This window comes from Desmodus rotundus, chromosome 11, assembly GCF_022682495.2.
Source record: "Desmodus rotundus isolate HL8 chromosome 11, HLdesRot8A.1, whole genome shotgun sequence".
NCBI lineage: Eukaryota > Metazoa > Chordata > Mammalia > Chiroptera > Phyllostomidae > Desmodus > Desmodus rotundus.
In genome coordinates this window covers 44,937,673-44,957,637 of record NC_071397.1, presented here as the reverse complement: position 1 = coordinate 44,957,637, position 19,965 = coordinate 44,937,673, and the positions used below count along the sequence as shown (strand labels likewise).

The 19,965-nt window shown below is 34.3% G+C and overlaps 1 protein-coding gene across 4 annotated transcripts in view; it reads left to right on the top strand.

The window, feature by feature from the left end:
- The window catches only part of RNGTT (RNA guanylyltransferase and 5'-phosphatase), a 291,658-nt gene that overhangs the window by 133,335 nt on the left and 138,358 nt on the right, over positions 1–19,965 (top strand). The gene's annotated exons all lie outside the window — the stretch shown is intronic.

The window sequence follows — 19,965 nt, the reverse complement described above, 5'->3', positions numbered from 1 at the left end:
TATCAGGTATTGTGATCCCTCCGCTTTGTTCCTCTTTCTCAAAATTGCTGCAGCAATTCAGGGTCGTTTATGGTTCCATATGAATTTCTGAAATGTTCGTTCTATATCTGTGAAATATGTCATGGGTACTTTAACAGGGATTGCATTGAATCTATAAATTGCTTTGGGTAGTATGGCCATTTTGATGATGTTAATTCTTCCAATCCATGAGCATGGTACATGCTTCCATTTGTTTGTGTCTTCCTTAATTTCTTTCTCCAGTGTTGTGTAGTTTTCCGAGTACAGGCCTTTTACCTCCTTGGTTAGGTTTATTCCTAGGTACTTTATTTTTCTTGTTGCTATATCAAATGGGACTTTTTTTCCTGATTTCTGTTTCTGATTTTTCATTGTTGGTGTACAGGAATGCCTTTGATTTCTGAGTATTGACTTTGTATCCAGCTGTTTTGCCAAATTCATTTATTAGGTCGAGTAGTTTTCTGGTGGAGTCTATAGGATTTTCCATGTACACTATCATGTCATCTGCAAACAGTGACAGTTTTCTCTCCTCCTTTCCAATTTGGATGCCTTTTATTGCTTTTTCTTGTCTGATTGCTGTGGCTAGGACTTCCAGTACTATGTTGAATAGGAGTGGTGAGAGAGGGCATCCTTGTCTTGTTCCTGATTTTAGAGGGAAATCTCTTAAGTTTTTGTTCATTGAGTATGATGTTGGCTGTAGGTCTCTCATATATGACCTTTACTATGTTGGGGAATGCTCGCTCTATTCCCACTTTCCTGAGTGTTTTTACCATAAATGGGTTCTGTAACTTATCAAATGCTCTTTCCGCATCTATTGATATGATCATGTGATTTTTTGTCTTTGCTGTTGTGTATGTGGTGTATTATGTTTATTGATTTGTGAATATTGTACCATCCTTGCATCCCTGGGATAAATCCCACTTGGTCATGGTGTATGATCTTTTCAATGTATTGCTGGATGCATTTTGCCAATATTTTTTTGAGAATTTTAGCATCTATCTTCATCAGTGATATTGGCCTGAAGTTTGCTTTCTTTGGTATCTCTTTATCTGGTTTTGGTATTAGGATGATGCTGGCTTCATAAAAAGAGTTTGGAAATTTTCCATCATTTTGGATTTTTTCGAATAGTCTGTGAAGAATAGGGGTTAGCTGTTCCTTAAATGCTTTGTAGAATTCTCCTGTGAAACCATCTGGTCCAGGGCTTTTGTGTGTTGGGAGGTTTTTGATGACTGCTTCAATTTCGTCTGCTGTCATTGGTCTGTTCAGGTTTTCTGCTTCTTCTTCATTCAGTTTTGGAAGATTATATTTTTCTAGAAATGTGTCCATTTCACCTAGGTTTTCAAATTTCTTGGCATACTGTTCTTCGTAGTAATTTCTTACAATTCTTTGTATTTCTGTGGTATCAGTTGTAGTCTCTCCTCTTTCATTTCTAATTGTGTTTGTTTGGATCCTCTCTCTTTTTTTTCTTGATGAGCCTGCTGAAAGGCTTGTTAATTTTATTTATCTTTTCAAAGAACCAGCTCCTGGATTCATTGATCCTTAGAAATGTGCTTTTAGTCTCTATGTCATTTAACTCTGCTCTGATCTTGGTTATTTCCTTCATTCTACTTGCTCTGGGCTATCTTTTTTGTTGTTCCTTGAGTTCTTGTAGGTGTAGTGTTAGGTTGTTTGTTTGAAATATTTCTGTCTTTTTCGGGTAGGCTTGTATTGCCATGAACTTCCCTCTCAGGACTGCCTTTGCTGTGTCCCATAGGTTTTGGGTTGTTGTGAGTTCATTTTCATTTGTTTCCAGAAACTTTTTCATTTCTTCCCTAATCTCATTCTTGACCCATTCATTGTTTAATAGCATGCTATTCAATCTCCATGATTTTGAGTGTTTTGGTTTTTTTCCTTTGTGGTTGGTTTCTAGTTTCAGTCCCTTGTGGTCAGAGAAAATGCTTGATATGATTTCAATTTTCTTGAATTTGTTGAGGCTTGCTGTGTATCCTGTCATGTGGTCTATCTTTGAAAATGTTCCATGTACACTTGAAAAAAATGTGTATTTTGCTTCTTTGGGATGAAAAGCTCTCTATATATCAGTTAAGTCCATTTCTTCTAGGGTATTGTTAAGTGACACAATATCTTTGTTCATATTTTTTTCGGAAGATCTGTCCATTTTTGAAAGTGGCGTGTTAAAGTCTCCTGTAATTGTGTTGCTGTCAATATCTTTCTTGAAGTCCTCCAAGATTTTCTTTATGTATTTGGGTGCTCCTATGTTGGGTGCATATATATTTACAATGTTTATGTCTTCTTGGTGGATTCTTCCTTTGAGTATTATGAAGTGACCTTCTGGGTCTCTTTTTATCGCCCTTCTTTTGAAGTCTATTTGGTCTGATATGAGTATTGCTACCCTGGCTTTTTTTTTCCTGTCCATTTGCTTGGAAAATTTGTTTCCAGCCCTTCAGTTTCAGTCTTTGTAGGTCTTTTGTCCTGAGGAGGGTCTCTTGTAGGCAGCATATGTGTGGGTCATGTTTTCTTATCCATTCAGCTATTCTGTGTCTTTTGATTGGAGCCTTTAATCCATTTACGGTTAAGGTTGTTATTGATAGGTAGTTATTCATTGCCCTTTTTTTTGTACCTGTGTTCCCCCCTCTTTCTCTTTTCCTTCCTTTCCTTAAAGCAGTCAATTTAGCATCTCTTGCAGAGCTGGTTTGGAGGAGGTGTATTCTTTTAGATTTCTTTTGTCTGGGGAGCTCTTTATTTTGCCTTCTATCTTGATTGAGAGCCTGCTGGGTAAAGTAGCCTTGGTTGCAGTCCTCTGGTTCTCATTACTTGGAATGTTTTTTGCCATTCTCTTCTGGCTTGGAGCGTTTCCATTGAGAAGTCAGCTGCTAACCTTATTGGGGCTCCCTTGTATGTTACTTCTTTTTTTCCATTGCTGCCTTTTAAGATTCTCTCTTTTTCTTGGAATTTTGCCATTTTAATTATGATGTGTCTTGAAGTGGGCCTCTTTGGGTTCCTCTTGCTTGGGACTCTCTGTGTTTCCTGGATTTGGGTGACTTTTTCTCTCATCAGATTAGGGAAATTTTCCATCATTACTTTTTCAAACAGGTTTTCTATTCCTTGCTCTTCTTCTTCTCCTTCTGGTATCCCTATTATACGGATATTATCACCTTTCATGTTGACCTACATTTCACTTAACCCCTCTTTTTTCTTTTTGAGCCTCTTTTCCTTTTCTTGCTCTTTCTGGGTGTTTTTTTCTACCTTGTCCTTCAGCTCTCTGATCCGATCCTGTGCTTCATGAAGTCTGCTTTTGATTTCTTCTACTGTGTTCTTCAGTTCAGAAATTGTATTTTTCATTTCCTCCTGGCCGTTGTTGATAGTTTGTATTTCCTTTTTCATGTTGATATAGTTTGCAGTGAGTTTATTGTAGTTTCCCTGTAGTTTCTGTTAGTTCTCTGTGAGCTCAGTGAGCTTCCTGATAACCATTGCTTGGCATTGAGTATCTGATAGTTGATTTGCCTCTATTTCATTTAGCATTCTTTCTGAGGCTTACTCCTTTCCTTTCATTTGGGGATTGTTTATTTGTCTTCCCATTGTTTGTGAGACTCTTCTTGTTAGCCTCTGCTTCTTAAATTTATCTGTTCTGACTCCCTGGGTTTATGGTATGAACTTCTATGGTAGAATACCAGTGGGAATCAGTTGTGCCGTCTCACTGGTCTTGAGCTGACTTTTATGGATCTAACAAGGTCTAACTCTGGTCTTTTCAGAGCTCCAGGTTTTATTGTCTCACCTGTGGGAAAAGGAGAAAGAAGAAAAAAGAAAGGAGAAGGGAAGGAAGAAAAAGGAATAGAAAAGGAATGGAAGGAAGGAAGAAGGAATAAAATAAGATCGGAGTAAAGATAAGAAGGAGTTTTAACAAAAATTAAAATAAAAAAATATAAAAGAAGGCAGGGAGAAGGAATAAAAAAGTAAAGGATGGAAGGAAGAAGGAATAAAAAAAGGAAGAGGGAATTTAAGGGGGAAGGGAAAAAAAAAAAGTCTTCTGCTGGTTTTAAACCAGTCAGGTTATTTCTGCTGGTCTTCCTGTTTTCTAACCTACTGTGTACTCCTTCCAGTGTATTATATAGTTCAAATATTGCATTCTTTATTTCTGAGTTGTCTTTCTTTATGGTTTCTATAATAATTATAATTATAATGTATTCTTATAATTATTACTCTAAACTCTATCTGATAAATTGCTGGCCTCCATTTCATCTAGTTCCTCTTCTGGAGAATTCTCTTGTTCTTTCATTTGGGGTCTGTTTCTTTGTCTTCCCATTTTGGCTACTTCTTTGTATTTTCCACCTTAGTTGTTTAACTGATCAGTGATACAGTCTCAAGCTTTAATCAGCAGCAGGGCTTAAGCACCACAGGGTGGAGCAGAGTAATTCCTTTGGTGGGGTTATTACTTCCCCATAGGCTGATGCTAGGTGGAGAGGTGTGCTTTGCCTGAGAATAGTGGCCTTAGTAGTATGGGGAATGACTCAGCACATGGTTCCTGGTGGCTGTTCCTTCAGTTCTCTCTCCAGACTCTCCTGAAGCATCTCTAGAACACTCTGCCCTCCCTCTGCCAGAGTGCCCAGGGTAAGTGGCTGCATATGAAATTTTGTTTATTTTTTTATTAAGATGCTGCCTGTGTCTGCAGCTCTCTCTCCATGGCAGACAGAAACCCTGCTGCTTTTCACAGTTGGATGTTACCTGTGTTATTTTCCTGTTCTGGTGCTGTAGGCTGGGGAGCCCAGCTTGGAGCTTAGACACCACACTTCTAAGGGGGAGCCCCTGGCCTCTGAAATATCCCCCTGGCACTTCGGCTGCCAACCATGGGAGCCCAGCCAGGCGTCTTGTGTCTCCTCTGCACTGCCTACCAGTCTTCTCTTGTGGTGAAGTGGTTTCTTCTGTCTGTCCTTGGTTATAAGGCTTCTCTCCAGCTAGTGTTCAGGTGGTTATTCTGGATGATTTCTCTACAATTTAATTATAACTCCAGACTGGACCTGGGAGGATGGTAGTGTAGCTTCCACTTACTCCTCCACCATCTTGGATCTCTGCTTCATTTCTATTTTACAAAGGTTTTTTTTTTGGTCAGTTATAGATAGGTTTGAAGAGTTAGCAGATGCCTTTTCTGTTGAGATTATCATGCCATTTTTCCTTTTTATGATGTTTTTGTAGTAAATTACAATAATTTTTTTATGTTTATTTATTTTTGTATTTTGGGTTAAATGCTACTTGATCATGATATATATAATTTTTAATATACCCTTGGATCTGGGTGTAATAGTTTTTTGAGGATTTCTTCCCCCTTACTTTCTACAGTTTTCTCTCGTTCTCTACCTTTTTTTTGTATATTCAAAATAAAATAGGTAGTATTATTATGGAAAAAATTAAGTTTTCACAAAATATAATATATGCCTATGATATTAAAAGTCAATTAAAATATCATGGATTACATGGAAAAATAGAGCAGTCTCTTCTCCTACCCTTTCCCACATCCAAAGTGCCACTCCTAGGAGGTAATCATTTTTTGTTGTTTTAGCTGCTTTTTTTCTTCCTTTATTTGCAAAATCTGTTTCTGTTCCTCTTTATTGCTTTTTCTTTTTATACATGATATGTCTACTTTCTACTATTGAAGAACAGGATTGAACTTTCTAATGCCACCAACACTTTCTCATCCCTCTATCTCTGTATTATATAATTATATAATTATATCACATGTTTGGTTAAATGAATATTCAGTATTTTTATTTCTTTTGTGACGTAAATATTGTTCACATTTGAAATAACTAGTATATTTTTCTCTTAGAAAACTATTTTTGCCTAGAGTTAGGAATTGCCAAATCATTGTTATGATTATTATTACTTCTTCCCTTAAATTATCTAAAAGAACTGTTAATTTTTTTTAATGTAGTCACATTTATCAGGTAATCTATCTAGTCCAATTTTTACTTGAAGGCATTCCTTCTGAAAGCCTCCCTTCTAAATCACAGAATTGTAATATTGAGGAGATGCCTTTTTACTTCCTAGGTTCTTCCTTGAGATTTTTAACTTGTTCCCTGTCCTGATTCCAGAAATGTGAAATTCTGATGAATTCATAGGTTTATTCTACTTTTTTGTATTTGCTGCCTTCATTACTATATGTTGACATTGTTGAAGGTAGGTATTTCTGAGTTATCCATTAGTCTGATGGAAAAGTAGTTGCTAGGTTTCTTCCATGTCATCTTTGACACGAACCCTTAGTCTTACAGCTCTTTAGGTAACACTCACACATACACATGTACATCACAAAATGATTTCTCTGTCATTACTTTTATACCAGCTTGGTCAGAATGATTTCTAGCCTCATACACACCTTTGTCTAGAATTAAGTCTTTCCCATGACAGTCTAGGTCCTGGTCACCAATCCATATCTTGCCTTTCCCTGACATAGAGTTCCTTAGGTTCTCTGATGCCAGCTGATCTCATTCTGAGGCCTCCTGACCAAGAGAGATACAATATTTTGACTAAAAAAAGCAACAATTTGGGTCCTAATGAGATCTTTGATTTCTGTACATACTCAATCTCTCTCCTGATCTCCATTCCATAGGACTTGTGGGGGAGGAGTGGTTTGCTTTTTTATAAAGCCAAAATTAATGTTATTTTCTATCTTTCCTTTTGAATAGTTGTTACTTAATGATCAAATATCTTTAAAACTAAAACAGGTTACTTAAATGATTTTGCTCAAAGCAAAAAAGATCTCCTATATTTGCCAATGATACATCTGATAAGTAGTTAATATCCAAAATTTATAAAGAACTTATACAACTCAACACCCCCCCCCCCAAAAAAAGCCAAAAACCCCCCAAATCAAACAAAGAATCCAATTAAAAAATGGATGAAGGACCTAAATAGACACTTCATATATCTACTGGAGACATCCAATAGATATGAAAAGATCTCAACATCACTTATCATCAGAGAAATGCAAATTAAAACCACAATGAGATATTACCTCACACCTTTCAGAATGGCTATCATCAAAAAATCAACAAACAACAAGTGTTGGCAAGGATGTGGAGAAAAGGGAACCCTTATGCACTGTCGGTAGAATGTACTTTGGTGCAACCACTGTGGAAAACAATATGGAGGGTCCTCAAAAATTAAAAATGGAAGTGCCTTATGACCCAGAGATTCCATTTTTGGGTATATATAGAAGGAACCCAAAACACTAATTTGAAAGAACATAAGCACCCTTGTGTTCATTGCAGCATTATTATAATAGCCAAGCTATGGAAGCAACAACAAGTGCTCGCCAATAGGCAAGTAGATAAAAAAATAAAAGAAAATGTAAAAAAAAAAAGAAAAGTAGCAGTACATATATACTATGGAATATTACTCAGCCATTAAAAAGAAGGAAATCTTACCCTTTGGTACAGCATGGATGAACCTAGAGAGTTTTATGCTAAGTGAAATAAGTCAGTCAGACAAGGAGAAATACCACATGATTTCACTTACATGTGGAATCTAAGGAACAATATAAATAAACAAACAAAATAGAAACAGATTCACAGACACAGAGCACCCACTAATGGCTGCCAAAGGGGAGGGGGTTGGGAGACTGGGTGAAAAAGGTAAAGGGATTGAGAAGTGCAGATTGGTAGTTACTAAATAGTCACAGGGATACAAAAAAAAAATACAGCATAGGAAGTATAGACAACACTATTCTGTACACATGAAACTAATACAAAATAGTATTGAATGTAAAAAAGAAAAGACCTTCAAGATGCCTTGCTGTTTCTTATACTAGTAAAATAGCCACCACCTTACTAAGTACCTGCTGTTAACGTTTTTATATTACAAAAACTATGGGCTTCTTTAAGGTTATTTGTCCTGTCCTTTCTTATTTATGTAGAAATGTCCAATATCTAGGATAGTGTTCGGCCCCACAGGGTTTAGAAAACGTTTAGAAAAGAAATGAAAATATATTCTTATATTTTTCCCTAGCCTTTCAAATTTGACTGGTTTTATAGTTTACCAATATAAGCAAATATCTTTTGAATTTATAGCTATTTTATCTCCTTGTGGCATATACAGATGAATATTCTGATTTATGCTATATCTTTTTACTTTTAAAAATCTTCTCAATGACTGTAAATTCCCACTTGTTCCCTTGCAAGGAGTCCAGAATGTAAACACCCATTCTTCAGGGAACAGGAACATGAGCTTTGCTGCTTTCACATCATCCTCAGAGACATCCCAGTGAGTTGAAAGTGGTCTCTGGTGGAGATCAGCCACTAAGTATTTCTTTGGTTCTCCAGTTCTTAATCTGTAAAATATACAGGCTGTAGCAGTTTAGCCCTGAACTTCTGTGATGATCATATGATGATAATCAATATATGTGACTATGTTATTATAGTAAGCCATACTTAAGAATTACTTCTTCCCGCTAGTCTCTGTGAAAATGTATTAAGTAAAGAATTTTTAATGAAAGAGAAAGAAAAACTCTTATTCTTAATTTATTTTCCTAAAAACAATATATCTCTTAAATGGAAATAGAGGTAGTTACAATAGATAAAATTGACTTTTTATGAAGTTCATTACTATCACTATTAGTTCACTCTATTCCTATTGAATTTTTTTTCCTGCCATCATTTTAATAGGATTTTCACTTTTATACACTTTACCTCCAAATTATTAAGATTATACAGTATATGGAATGGCTCTGAAAGGGTTACATTTTATTTATTTTGGGACATTGTCAGTTTCATACAAATTTTTGCATAAGAATGATTCTTAAATTTTTGTCTATATATAAGACACTTCATTAAAAAATGTTTCACAACTGCCTGTTTGGTAAAAGTTTAATTAATAGCATAGCATTGTACTGTACTAGTTATTTGTCTTTGGTTAATCCATTCTGTTTTCCATGAAATTTTAATGATTTCAGTCTTTATTTCTTGATGTGTTTCCTTTGTAATTATAATTTCACATGATCATGGTAATTGTCTTTCTAGTTTCTTATTTCTTCAAAGTACACTTTTCCAATGCTAACTTGTGTAATTTTCACCACTAATACAAGGTGGGGTAAAAGTAGGTTTACAGTTGTTCATGTGGAAAATAACCAGTAGTTAATAAATAATAATACAAAAGTAAATAAACTATTGTGCATGCTCACAACTGTAAACCTACTTTTGCCTCACCCTGTATATACTTTCATAGTGTTTTCAGTGTTCCCTTTAGTGCGAATTTGCTGTCAATTGATAGAGTGGCATCTGGCTGTAAGAAGGATGTGGTACTTATTTATAAGGCTGCCCGATCTATTTAATGCAGTGGTTCTTTTGCATTCCTGTTGCATTAATGTTAAATCTTCTAAAGGGTATTCTGAGTATAAAACGTATTAATGCTGCTATCCTAAATAGGCTCCAATTTAGTACGAATCCATTCATGGGAAGCAGGAGGCAATTTTCTCACTCATATGCACAGTTTCATTATATTCAGCTGTGTAGCCTTTGTAATTTTTTTCATTATTTTGCTTTTGCAATTTCAATCTGATTTTTCTAATCTTACTTACTGTGGCCTCAGTTTAGGCTACCATCATGGGAGTGGTCTTGTGTATTCCATTTTCAAACTTTTGATTTGCCAAAGCCAGAGGTGAGACTGTACTTAGCTTCTTCAGAGAGTTTTATAACTTTCCTATCCCTTTCTAAAAAAATGAAAATATGAGTTTCTATTAAATAGATGAACTTGAATGACAATAGAAAACACAGTATTTATGATATTCTGCTAAAGAAAGCAGTTTAAAATATATTTTTCTAATAATTCATGACTCTTATCATATCTCTTTACAACATTGAAAGGAATACTTAAGTTTTTTTAATCTCACCTAATTCTTTGGCTTCGAAACCACTGTTCTTGTACATTGTCATCAATCTTCTTTTCTTTACCAAGTGAAATGGACTTCTTATGATTGCTATTGCATATAAAGACCTTAACTTTCCTTTTCAGCTGCTCTAAGTGTTCTGTATAAGAAGGTAAGAAGAGAATTGATTATAGACAGGAGTAACTTCCAATGGTGGGAGGAGATGTGATTTTTAGATGTTCCAGGGACAGGGAATTAAATTACATTGCATCACACAATGAGAAATTTAGTCCTGTGCCAGTTTTTACCCATTTTCTCTGTTTATAAGGATAAAGTATGTTTATTTCTAGCTTTTAATATCTAAGACTTTCTAATCTTTCCCTTTTCAACAAAATGAGTGTGGGCTTAGTTTTACAGTATTTTAAGGGCATTGTATACTAGAATTAGTATCATTATTTTCTTTCTATCATATCTAATTTAGGACTACTTATATTTAGGGCAAGCAATGCCATTTTCTATTTATGGTATAAATGGTATACTGTTTGGTATGAAGTATCCTGTATATCTTTGGGGGGCATTTTTCAGCCTACTACACATCTCTAACTTGGTATGGCACGTCCAACTAATAGCAGTATACCCTGTGTAGTTTCTTCTTCTGTCCTTGTAAGCTTGTAAGACTTGTAAATTATCCTTCTTCCTTAGGCTTTCTACTTAGAGAAAGTTCTGAATGAGAAGTCTAAGACTCTTAATCAGGCCAAGAACCTTTTAATGTAATCTTTGCCAACATTTATAATTTTTTTCCCCTGGGGAAATTTAAAGCCTTTTATAAACTCAGCTTTAATAATTAAGTGCAGACAGGGTAAGTGATAGACTCTTAGGACAGCATAGTAGTTTAGAAGTAAACTGTATTTTTTATCATGTTAAAATATTTACAGAATTTTTTATCCTTTATTTTTAAATTGGGTGATATCCAGGTGTTAGAATATGTAGTTCTTTTCTTTGAAATTCTTTAGCCTGGTCAGAGACCAAGCCTTTAGTCTCTTGCTTGGTGGCATTCGCATGGCTGTTAGTATTCTCGAAATGGAGAAGATAAAGGGGTGAGGTAAACTTTGACCTAACTCTCCAGGTTTCAGTTTTCTTCCTCTGATATGCCTGAATGTTTCGGACTGGAGCTCCTTTCCTTCATTTTTTCCGCAGAATAAACATATCTCCTGCATTTTGCCTGGGGTAGAGGAGGAAACCTAGAGATTTAAATGCTCCTTTTACAGATTTTCAACCAGTCTCCTTGTTTTTGGTACCATGCATCTCCTTTTGCCTCTTGGCAACCTTCTCAGTTATCTAATCCGTATGTTACCTAACCCTTTTGGGGGAACTGCAGCATGCAATGTGAATTGCTTTGCATTGGTATCCTTCTCTTAGTATTCAGTTTTCTTTGCTCTTGAACTATTAACTTCTACATCTACTTCCTATCTTTCAAAAATGTATTAACATGCTGTTTTCTGTCATTGTGTTATCTCCTATTTTTCCTTTTCTGTTGATATGTCTTCTGTAACTCCCATTTCAGTGAGGTTTCAAATCAAAATGGATATAAATGCACATGTTTAATCTACTACATTTATCAGAAAATCCCTGGAACTCACAATGTGGTGTTTTATTTGTTGGCTTCCTTGAGCATTCAATAATTCAAATAAATAAAGAAAGGTACTATTCTGAGTGACCAGCCTAGTGGTCTAAATGAGTCTGTCTGATGTGAGAAGGAAGTCCTGATCCAGGGTAGGCAGAGCTTGACTTTTAAACTTCAGTCTATTCTCTGATACCACAGAAATATTCCAAAGGCAAATGAATGATGAAAAATTCATTTACTTGTGAAAAAACTCCTTGGCCTACATTTGTTTGGTGCTAGTTACTTAAAACTTAGCAAGAAGTTAATTCTGCTCCATTACATTAATTATAGTGAGCAACTGAAGTTGAATAAAAAGTAAAAGATGTTACTTCTACAAAAACATATTTTTAATCCTGGAAAATATTGAAGAATATTGATACAGATACTGTTGAAATGGTGATGCCATTGAAGGCAAACCCCAAACAGCAGCTTAGAAGAAAGGGTTTTTTTTTAACCTTTTGACCTAATATTTTATTTTTCAGAGACATAATCTTGTAACACATCCAGAAATGCACATAGTTCATCAATTTTATATGAAAAAGAAAAAAGTTAATGGATGATATATTCAGAAAAATAAAGCTTAGGATATTTTTTGTTTATAAAGAAAAGTACCAGTATCTGATATTTACTAAAATTCAGAGCTGTCATTAATTATCATGGAAGCCGCAGCTTAAACAAAGTAAATTAAATTATTGAGTACATTTACAGAATTAAAGAAATTCAGAGATGATTATCTTGCTCAATGATTGTAGAACACTAATTTCTGAAGTTCTAGGTTTCTGTGTATTGCCTCAAGGGACCACATAGGGCAGGGGTGTTTAGCCCGTGGGACACATGCAGCCCAGGATGGCTGTGAATGCGGCCCAACAGAATATCATAAATTTACTTAAAACATTACTCAGTTTTATTACTAAGTGTTTATACTAAGTTTTATTTCTTAGATATATACATTTTCTGTATTAGTGATCACAAATTTGGGACCTGCTCAATGATTTTAAAAGGTTATTGAAAGGGCCGCTGCTTAATTAGGGTTATTATGTGAGGACTTTTTTGCTCATCTGCAGTGGTGGATATCGTGAAAATTATGCATGGACCTTTCTTTTTGCTCATCAGTTTTTATTAGTGTTTGTGTATTTAATGTGTGGCCCAAGACAAGTCTTCTTCTTGCAGTGTGGCCCAGAGAGACCAAAAGGTTGGACATCCCTGAAGAGGAATAGATTACTAGATAAGTATTCTTTTTATATCACAGTAGTCCTGATTTATTTCTTTTATGTACTGTACTTCTAGATAAGATTATATTATATTTTATTTTTAAAAATTAAAATTAAAATTTTTAGAGAGAGGGGAAGGGAGGGAGAGAGGAGATAAACATCAATGTGAGAGAGAAACATCGATCAATTGCCTCTCATAAGCATCTGGACCAGGGACTGAACCCACAACCCAGGCATGTGTCCTGACTGGGGATTGAACTAGTGACCTTTTGCTTTGCAGGATGACACCCAACCAGCGGAGCCACACCAATCAGGGCAGATTGTGGTTTAAAAGGGCTTCACCTAAGTATATACCAGATCGGTCAACTGCTATTTTTGAAAGATCACTAGCAATCTCTCTTCATTTGCAAAATCAAGATCATTTTTCATCCTGTTTCTTATTCAACTATCTAGTGGTATTTTATACTACTGTTCAGTCTTTCTTAAAATACTCTCTTCTGTGGCTTCTCTGGCACCACATGCTCCTGATTTCTTCTGGTTTTATGCCATTTCTCTCTGTGTCATTCAAACTCTTTGTCTTCTAAGACTAACAATTGAAGTTTGGAGTTTCTCAAGATTGCTTTGGACTTTCATTTTTTCTCATCTCTGTTCTTTCTAGAAATCTCATCCTCACCCATGGCTTTAGTTATTTCATAAAGCCCTGTGACTCAGACTGTTGATTTTTTGAAGCTGGTTTTTATAGTTGATTTGTGTATCTAATTGGACACCCTGATACTTCCTTTTGAATTTCTCAAAAATACCAGATATTTCCTTTTGAATTTCTCAAAAATACCAGAAACTTTTAAAACCTGAACTTCATCTCTACTCCCCAATCAAGCAAACTGTACAAACTAGTCTTTTCCCAGCATTTTCTACCTTACTTAAATAAGCAGTGTAGACATTCTCTTTGACCCTTTTCCCTCTTTTCTTCTCCCTCTGATCCTTCTCCAGGTCTTATTTTGCATCTCCAGAGTATCTCACATTATTTCCTTTTCTCTCAGTTACCACTGCCGCAGCTCTAATCTGACTTTGTCATTCATTGCCTGTTGCCTGGACCATAGCAGTGATATCCTAACTGGTCCTGTAACATCTGCTTTGTTCTTCATCCAGAGTGATCTTCCTTAATCTCTAGTGATTTCCCCCTTGCTTTCAGGTTAAAGGACGAAATTAGATATGAAAGCAGTTTACTCTCTTTTTTATCAGCAGCCCTTTGGTTTCCCCATGTGTTTTGCTGTTAATGCAAAGATAACTGAGCTGCACTAGCCAGGGCTAACTGATATTTTTACTTGCAGTGGTTTTTAAAATTTGAAGTGGAAGCTATACTTGATAAAATATTAAAATATTTTGAGAAAAATTGGTACTTTTTAAGGTTTAAGTTTCAAACTCTGATCAAACTGAAGAGATCATTCTTTTTAAAAGAAGCATTTTCAAATTGAATTTTCCATCCAGCTATTAGTCTCTATAGAAGCCAGTTAGGTTTTATTAGACTCATATATTGTTTTCAGTTTTATGATTTTATTGACATTTTGAATTGCTGATCTTTTGTGGTTTGTCACCTAAAAATGAATATTTTAAAATGGCCATTTGGCATTTTAATATGCTGTAGGTAGTAAGTAGATCTTTTATTTGATAGTTGTTAGAGCTTTTAATTTAATTTACAAAGTTGGTAATAATCATTTGTTTACTAGCTTTTAAAGAGGATTTTAATGATTTATATAGCATAGTAAATTTTTGTGGGAATAACTGACTTAATTTCTAACCTTTTAAAAATCATGTTTGATTTTACTTTTGTCATCTGGAGACACTTTTCTAGATAAGAATTTTTGTGCCATTAATAATCCATCACTAAGAAATAAAAATAGACTTATACATAATAATTCATAAAATATAGGTAATAATAAAAATCTTAAAAGTATTTTTATTTTAAAAAGACTTCTTATTTTATCTACAGGCTATGCTAATATTAATAAAATATATAATTGTTTCTATATTGTGTCTAGAGTATTTACTTTCAAGCAATAGTGATACAGTTGGTTTTATTTTATGTTTTCATCACTATCTTGACTTTCTGTCAGGTGGGTTAGCTTGATTTTATGGCTTTCACATTAATCAGTTTGCATGTAAATTGAGTCAGCTTTGATTTTCATATTGCTTTGTTGTGAAGCATTAATGTTTTTATTAAATCTTTACTACTTCTAGGTATATTGAATGTTATGGGTAGATTGTAAAATGAAAATTGGAATTAGTCTAATGTCTTGTCTTGAAGTACATGATGAATTAGAGTGGTTTTCCTCTGTAGCAGGGATAATGTTACCATGGTGAGTGCTTCTGTTGCCATGACATTAGCTTGCATATTTTGATAGGTCTTCAGTTGAAGATAGGCTCTGTTTCCTGGCAGACTGGAAAAGTGTCATTCTGTCTTTTACCAAAATGTGTTATTTTTTTATTGGAAAATACAGTAATTTCCAAAGAATTACAATAGCTAAGTGCCAAGAAAGAAAATACACTTTGTTTATTTAAGATTTTTTTTCCTGTTCAGGTTTTGAAACACAGCAAAATACTCTTAGCTTGCTTTGTATAAGGAAGAAAAAGGAGAAAATCATTTTTCTAGTTTTCTTAATAAGTAAAATATTTGCTTTTCCATTGAATTTTGTTGACAAAATAAATAGCTAAAGATAAATAATTTGTAATCAGTCTCAGCTGGATATAGATATATATAATGTTACCGTACAACTAAAAGACACTGCTAATGATGATATATTATTAGTAGCAGAGAAAGGGCAGGTAAATATAGATAAGGACTTCATGAAAATGAAAGAATCATTGAATTCCAAGAGGGTAAATACATAATGTACAAAAAAACGGTTTTCATCTAAATGATACGTATTGAATTAAGGATAGTTCTTTTTTATGGATAACATTTAATTAAAACAGTGAATTAAGGAAAGTTCTTTTTTATGGATAACTTATATTTAATGTTGAAACATTAATGGTAGAATTTTAAAAATTCTGTTTTACAATGGTATTTTTTAAATTTAAATTTCTAACTATATAATACAGAATTTTAACATGTAGTAAAGAAAATAGTCTCCTCACACTTTTCCTGTCCCTCTGTTACCTATTGTTGTTAGTTTTAAATTTATCTCTTTACAGTTCCTTTATGCATGTATAAACAAATACAAATATGTTAATGCATTCTTATTCCCACCCCACTTTTCAAGAAAAGGAGCATATTTTGCTCTTTGCTTCTCAGAATTTGTTCCAGTCATATTTTTAAATGTATATTTTATTAGTGCTCTACTTTTAGCATCTGGGGAAATATTGGAATCAGCAAAAAGATAAAGGCTTATTATTGACATCTCCCAACTCTTATGCTTATGGCAATTCAGATTTTTAGGAGGAAATATTTTAAAGCATACATTTTGTCAATTTAGAATAAAAAATTGATTCTCCTTTTATTATTGAATTTCAGTGATAGCATTAGTGGCTCTTTATACTGATACACCAATTCATATTGTGAAAGCTACAAACTGAAATAGTCTATAAATGAGTACATATTTGCACAAACTTTTTTTTTTTGGCTTCAAAGTACTTTCTTTTTTTGTATTAGTCTCATTTATCTTTAGAATATCAGATTAGATGTTAGTGTTGATTGGGGAAGCTGATCTGACTACATGAGTGTGATATTTCCCATAATACTCTTCATTATACCACTACTAGTAGCATAGACAATTATTTTAGTGATATTATGCAGGACAAATTAGCAAAAAGGGGGTCACTGTAATTGATGTGTAAAGTAACTAGGCTGCCGCTGTTACTTTTATCTAGAGTTTGATCACCTATCAGTAGACTGCTTTTATTTAGACATGTGTTTACCAGAGAAGAAGAGAAACAGTGAGTCGGCTAGCTCTAAAAGTAAATGGAATTTTATACTAGATAACAGTTGTCTTGGATATTGAGAGTTAATACTGAGTTGTAGAATACTCGTATATTAACTCATTCCTTCATCTAGTAATGTTATCTACTATATGTCAAATCCATTGTTGAGTTTTAGAAATAATAACAATGAATAAAGACAGGGTTTCAGCCTTCACATGGGCTTAACATTTTATGAAGAACTTTGACATAGCAAGGTACATTATGGCGTGGAAGGTGAAAGAGTGCAGACTGATGGAATAGGGGAGGCATTTTTGGTGCACCTAGAGAGTAGGATCAGAATGCATTGGGAGGTTAGGCTTATGCCAAAAATAGGTCAGGATACCTGGTTCAGTGAGGCTTTCCCTGGCCCCTGGGTGTAGAGTTTGGCCACGTGTTTTAGGTACTGAAGAAGTTTATTAGGTTGTATGAGCTCTCTCTCTTGGGAAAGCTAACCAGGCCACTTACCAGTTGCTTTCCCCTCCTACTTGCCACTCCACACAAAACTAGACAGAGTAATTAGAAAACAACTGATTTAGCCTTTCATTATTTACCTTTGGACAAATGATACATTTTATTTTGTTAATGGTAGAAAGATTTCTGTGTTACAGTGATTTGGGTATATTTTGGATTAGTCATAGACTTTTTGGTTGTCCTTTTGTTTTATCTATAAAAAGAGGGAGTTTACTGCATGCGTTCAGGACCCCTCATTTTTCTAGTATTTTTACTCAGGTCTAGTAACTGGTCTTGATAACAACTGGTTATTTTTATTTAACTGGCCTTTATCTCAGTGTCCTTACTGGTTAAAATTTAAAATCACTTGTAGTTCCTTGGAACTGCCCAGATATAGAAACTGAAGCTGAAGTTTCAGAGAAGTCTTTGAGTAAATATAATTTTTTAAAAAACTGTTTCATTAGAAATGTAAGCCACAGGCTATTTTATATTAAGACAATAACAGCCAGAACAAATCAATTGACTTTTGAATAAGAGAATACAAATAGTAATAATCAATGTATTCTTCAGTAATTTCACCAACTTGAATAACCCAAGACTTCAATTTCCATAAATAGCAGTAAAACCTTTCTAAGTAAATGAGAAATGTCAGCAAGCTTTTGAAAATGAAATTCTCCATTTTCTCCCCCTGCTTCTTTCCATGATACCTCTCCCTACTATGTCTTTCAAGTTTGTGACTTTTCAGAAATGGATGCCAAGTGGTTGCCTTGATATATTTTTATTGGAGAATGGCTTTTCCCTCTCTATATCATTAAGAGTGGCATAGAGTAGTGAGCTAACTTGTCTCAGAAAACTTGAGCAAACTTTCCCTCATCTCAAATACATTCTTGGTCCTCTTGCTTAGAACTTTCGTGTAAGCTAATTATTTTTCAAAATTCAATTCGTGCATTTCTCTTACTCAAGAAAACTTCCTTTACCCCTGTCCCCTGATTTTGATGTTTCTCTGTTGCACTTATCAACTCTTGTGTTCATTTTAGCACCTCTGTAATCTTTGTTGCAGATTAGATTAAAAGCCTCAAGTGGTTGAGCTCCTATCTTCTTCAACTAGTATAGTGCAGAGCACATAGTAGGTACTTAGTATCCAATGAAGGAATTTCCCTCCGTATAGCTCTGCTTCTTAGTGAAACGTGTACAAAGGATCTACCAAAGTCACTAAGTCTAGAGTTGTTTTACTCTTCTATTCAGTAGTATTGCCAATTAGAATTTCTTCTGTTTTCTTTAAAACTAAATTCTAGAACAGCAACAAAATTCATGGTAAGGCCAGGGATCTTTCTTAGTTTCAGGGTGTGATCCTTGTGAAGAAGGCATTATGGTTTCAGTGTAGGGCCTGGAATGTATATTATGATAACATATCTGCTCACATTTTACTAGTGGAAGTCATAAAGTAGGGCTGCAAAGTATTGTAGATATCTCTGGTATAGATACTCTGTTTTAGGCAAACAAAATACTGTTATTTTTACAAGCAAGGTGGATGAAGCCCACATTTTGAACTGCTTAAAATCATGAAGTGGGTAGTTAGTAGAGGCGAAGAGGGACTAAATATCTTGTTCTCACTGCTGTTATTACTTTTATATTCATTTATTTCAGAGTTTCTCAACTTTGGTACAATTGATGTTTTGAGCTGGATAATTCTTTGTTGTGGCTTGCCAGCTGCCATGTACCTTGTAGGATGTTTAGAAACATACCTGGGCTCTACCCACTAGATGGCAGTAGCATTCCTTCCCTTCCCCACTGTGACAACCAAAACGTGCAGTCAATGCCAAATATTCCCTGGAGGGCAAAATCAAACTCTTAGTTGAGAATCACTGCTTTGTACAACAGAACAATATCACTTATGCCTCCATTTTGTTTTGTCTTTGCTTAGTTTTAGAGACTTCTCTTTGCCACTCGGCCATCCTCTCCCTCTACAGCCAAGGTTCTGCTCTCATTTGGTAAAAGATTTTCCTGAACATCTTTTTGTTGTCTGACACTTGCATTCATTATAGTTTTGATGATTATGGCTATCTCAGGTTATACTGGTAATTGTCTTCAGACATTATCTATCCCCAATTTTTTATTTGACAGCTCATCTGGTAAAACCTGATGTTTTTCTGCTAAGTATCATATGCATCAGTTAAATATAGCTTTGATAATTATTTTCATTTAGATACATGCTGGCGAATGTAATGAAATTAAAATGCACTACTCCCTAATTATACATTGGAACATGTAGCTAAAAAGAATGTTTTTGTATCTTTGTTTATATTTGAGCAAGATGGTGCATTTTAAGTTTGATAACTCAAATATTTATTTTTAAAAGACTTAACTCCCTCCATTATGTAATATATTTGCCCTTTTTATTTTGGGGATTATGAAAAAAGGAATTTTTAAATAGTGATTAGTACACATAATCTTTCATTAATGTTGCTAATATAATTTTATAATCTAAAATAATCCATTTTAAAATAAAGTTAACTATACCCGAGACTAATATTTTGTAATAAGTTTTAAAATTTTGCACTTTATTATTTATCAAGTATTTATGGAACATTTTACTAGGTGTCTTAGGCATATAATTAGACATGACTTTTGCTGAAGTAGAAATTACATTCTAATAGGTGTTTAAATATATTTTACTTATGGCATCTATGCCATTGTTAAATTTACATTCAGTAATTGAGAAGTATAGTATTTAAAAAATATAATTAAAATATTTTATCATACATTTTATTAATTTTCATAAAGATGCTTTGAAATTCCCAATCATATCAAGTTGAGAG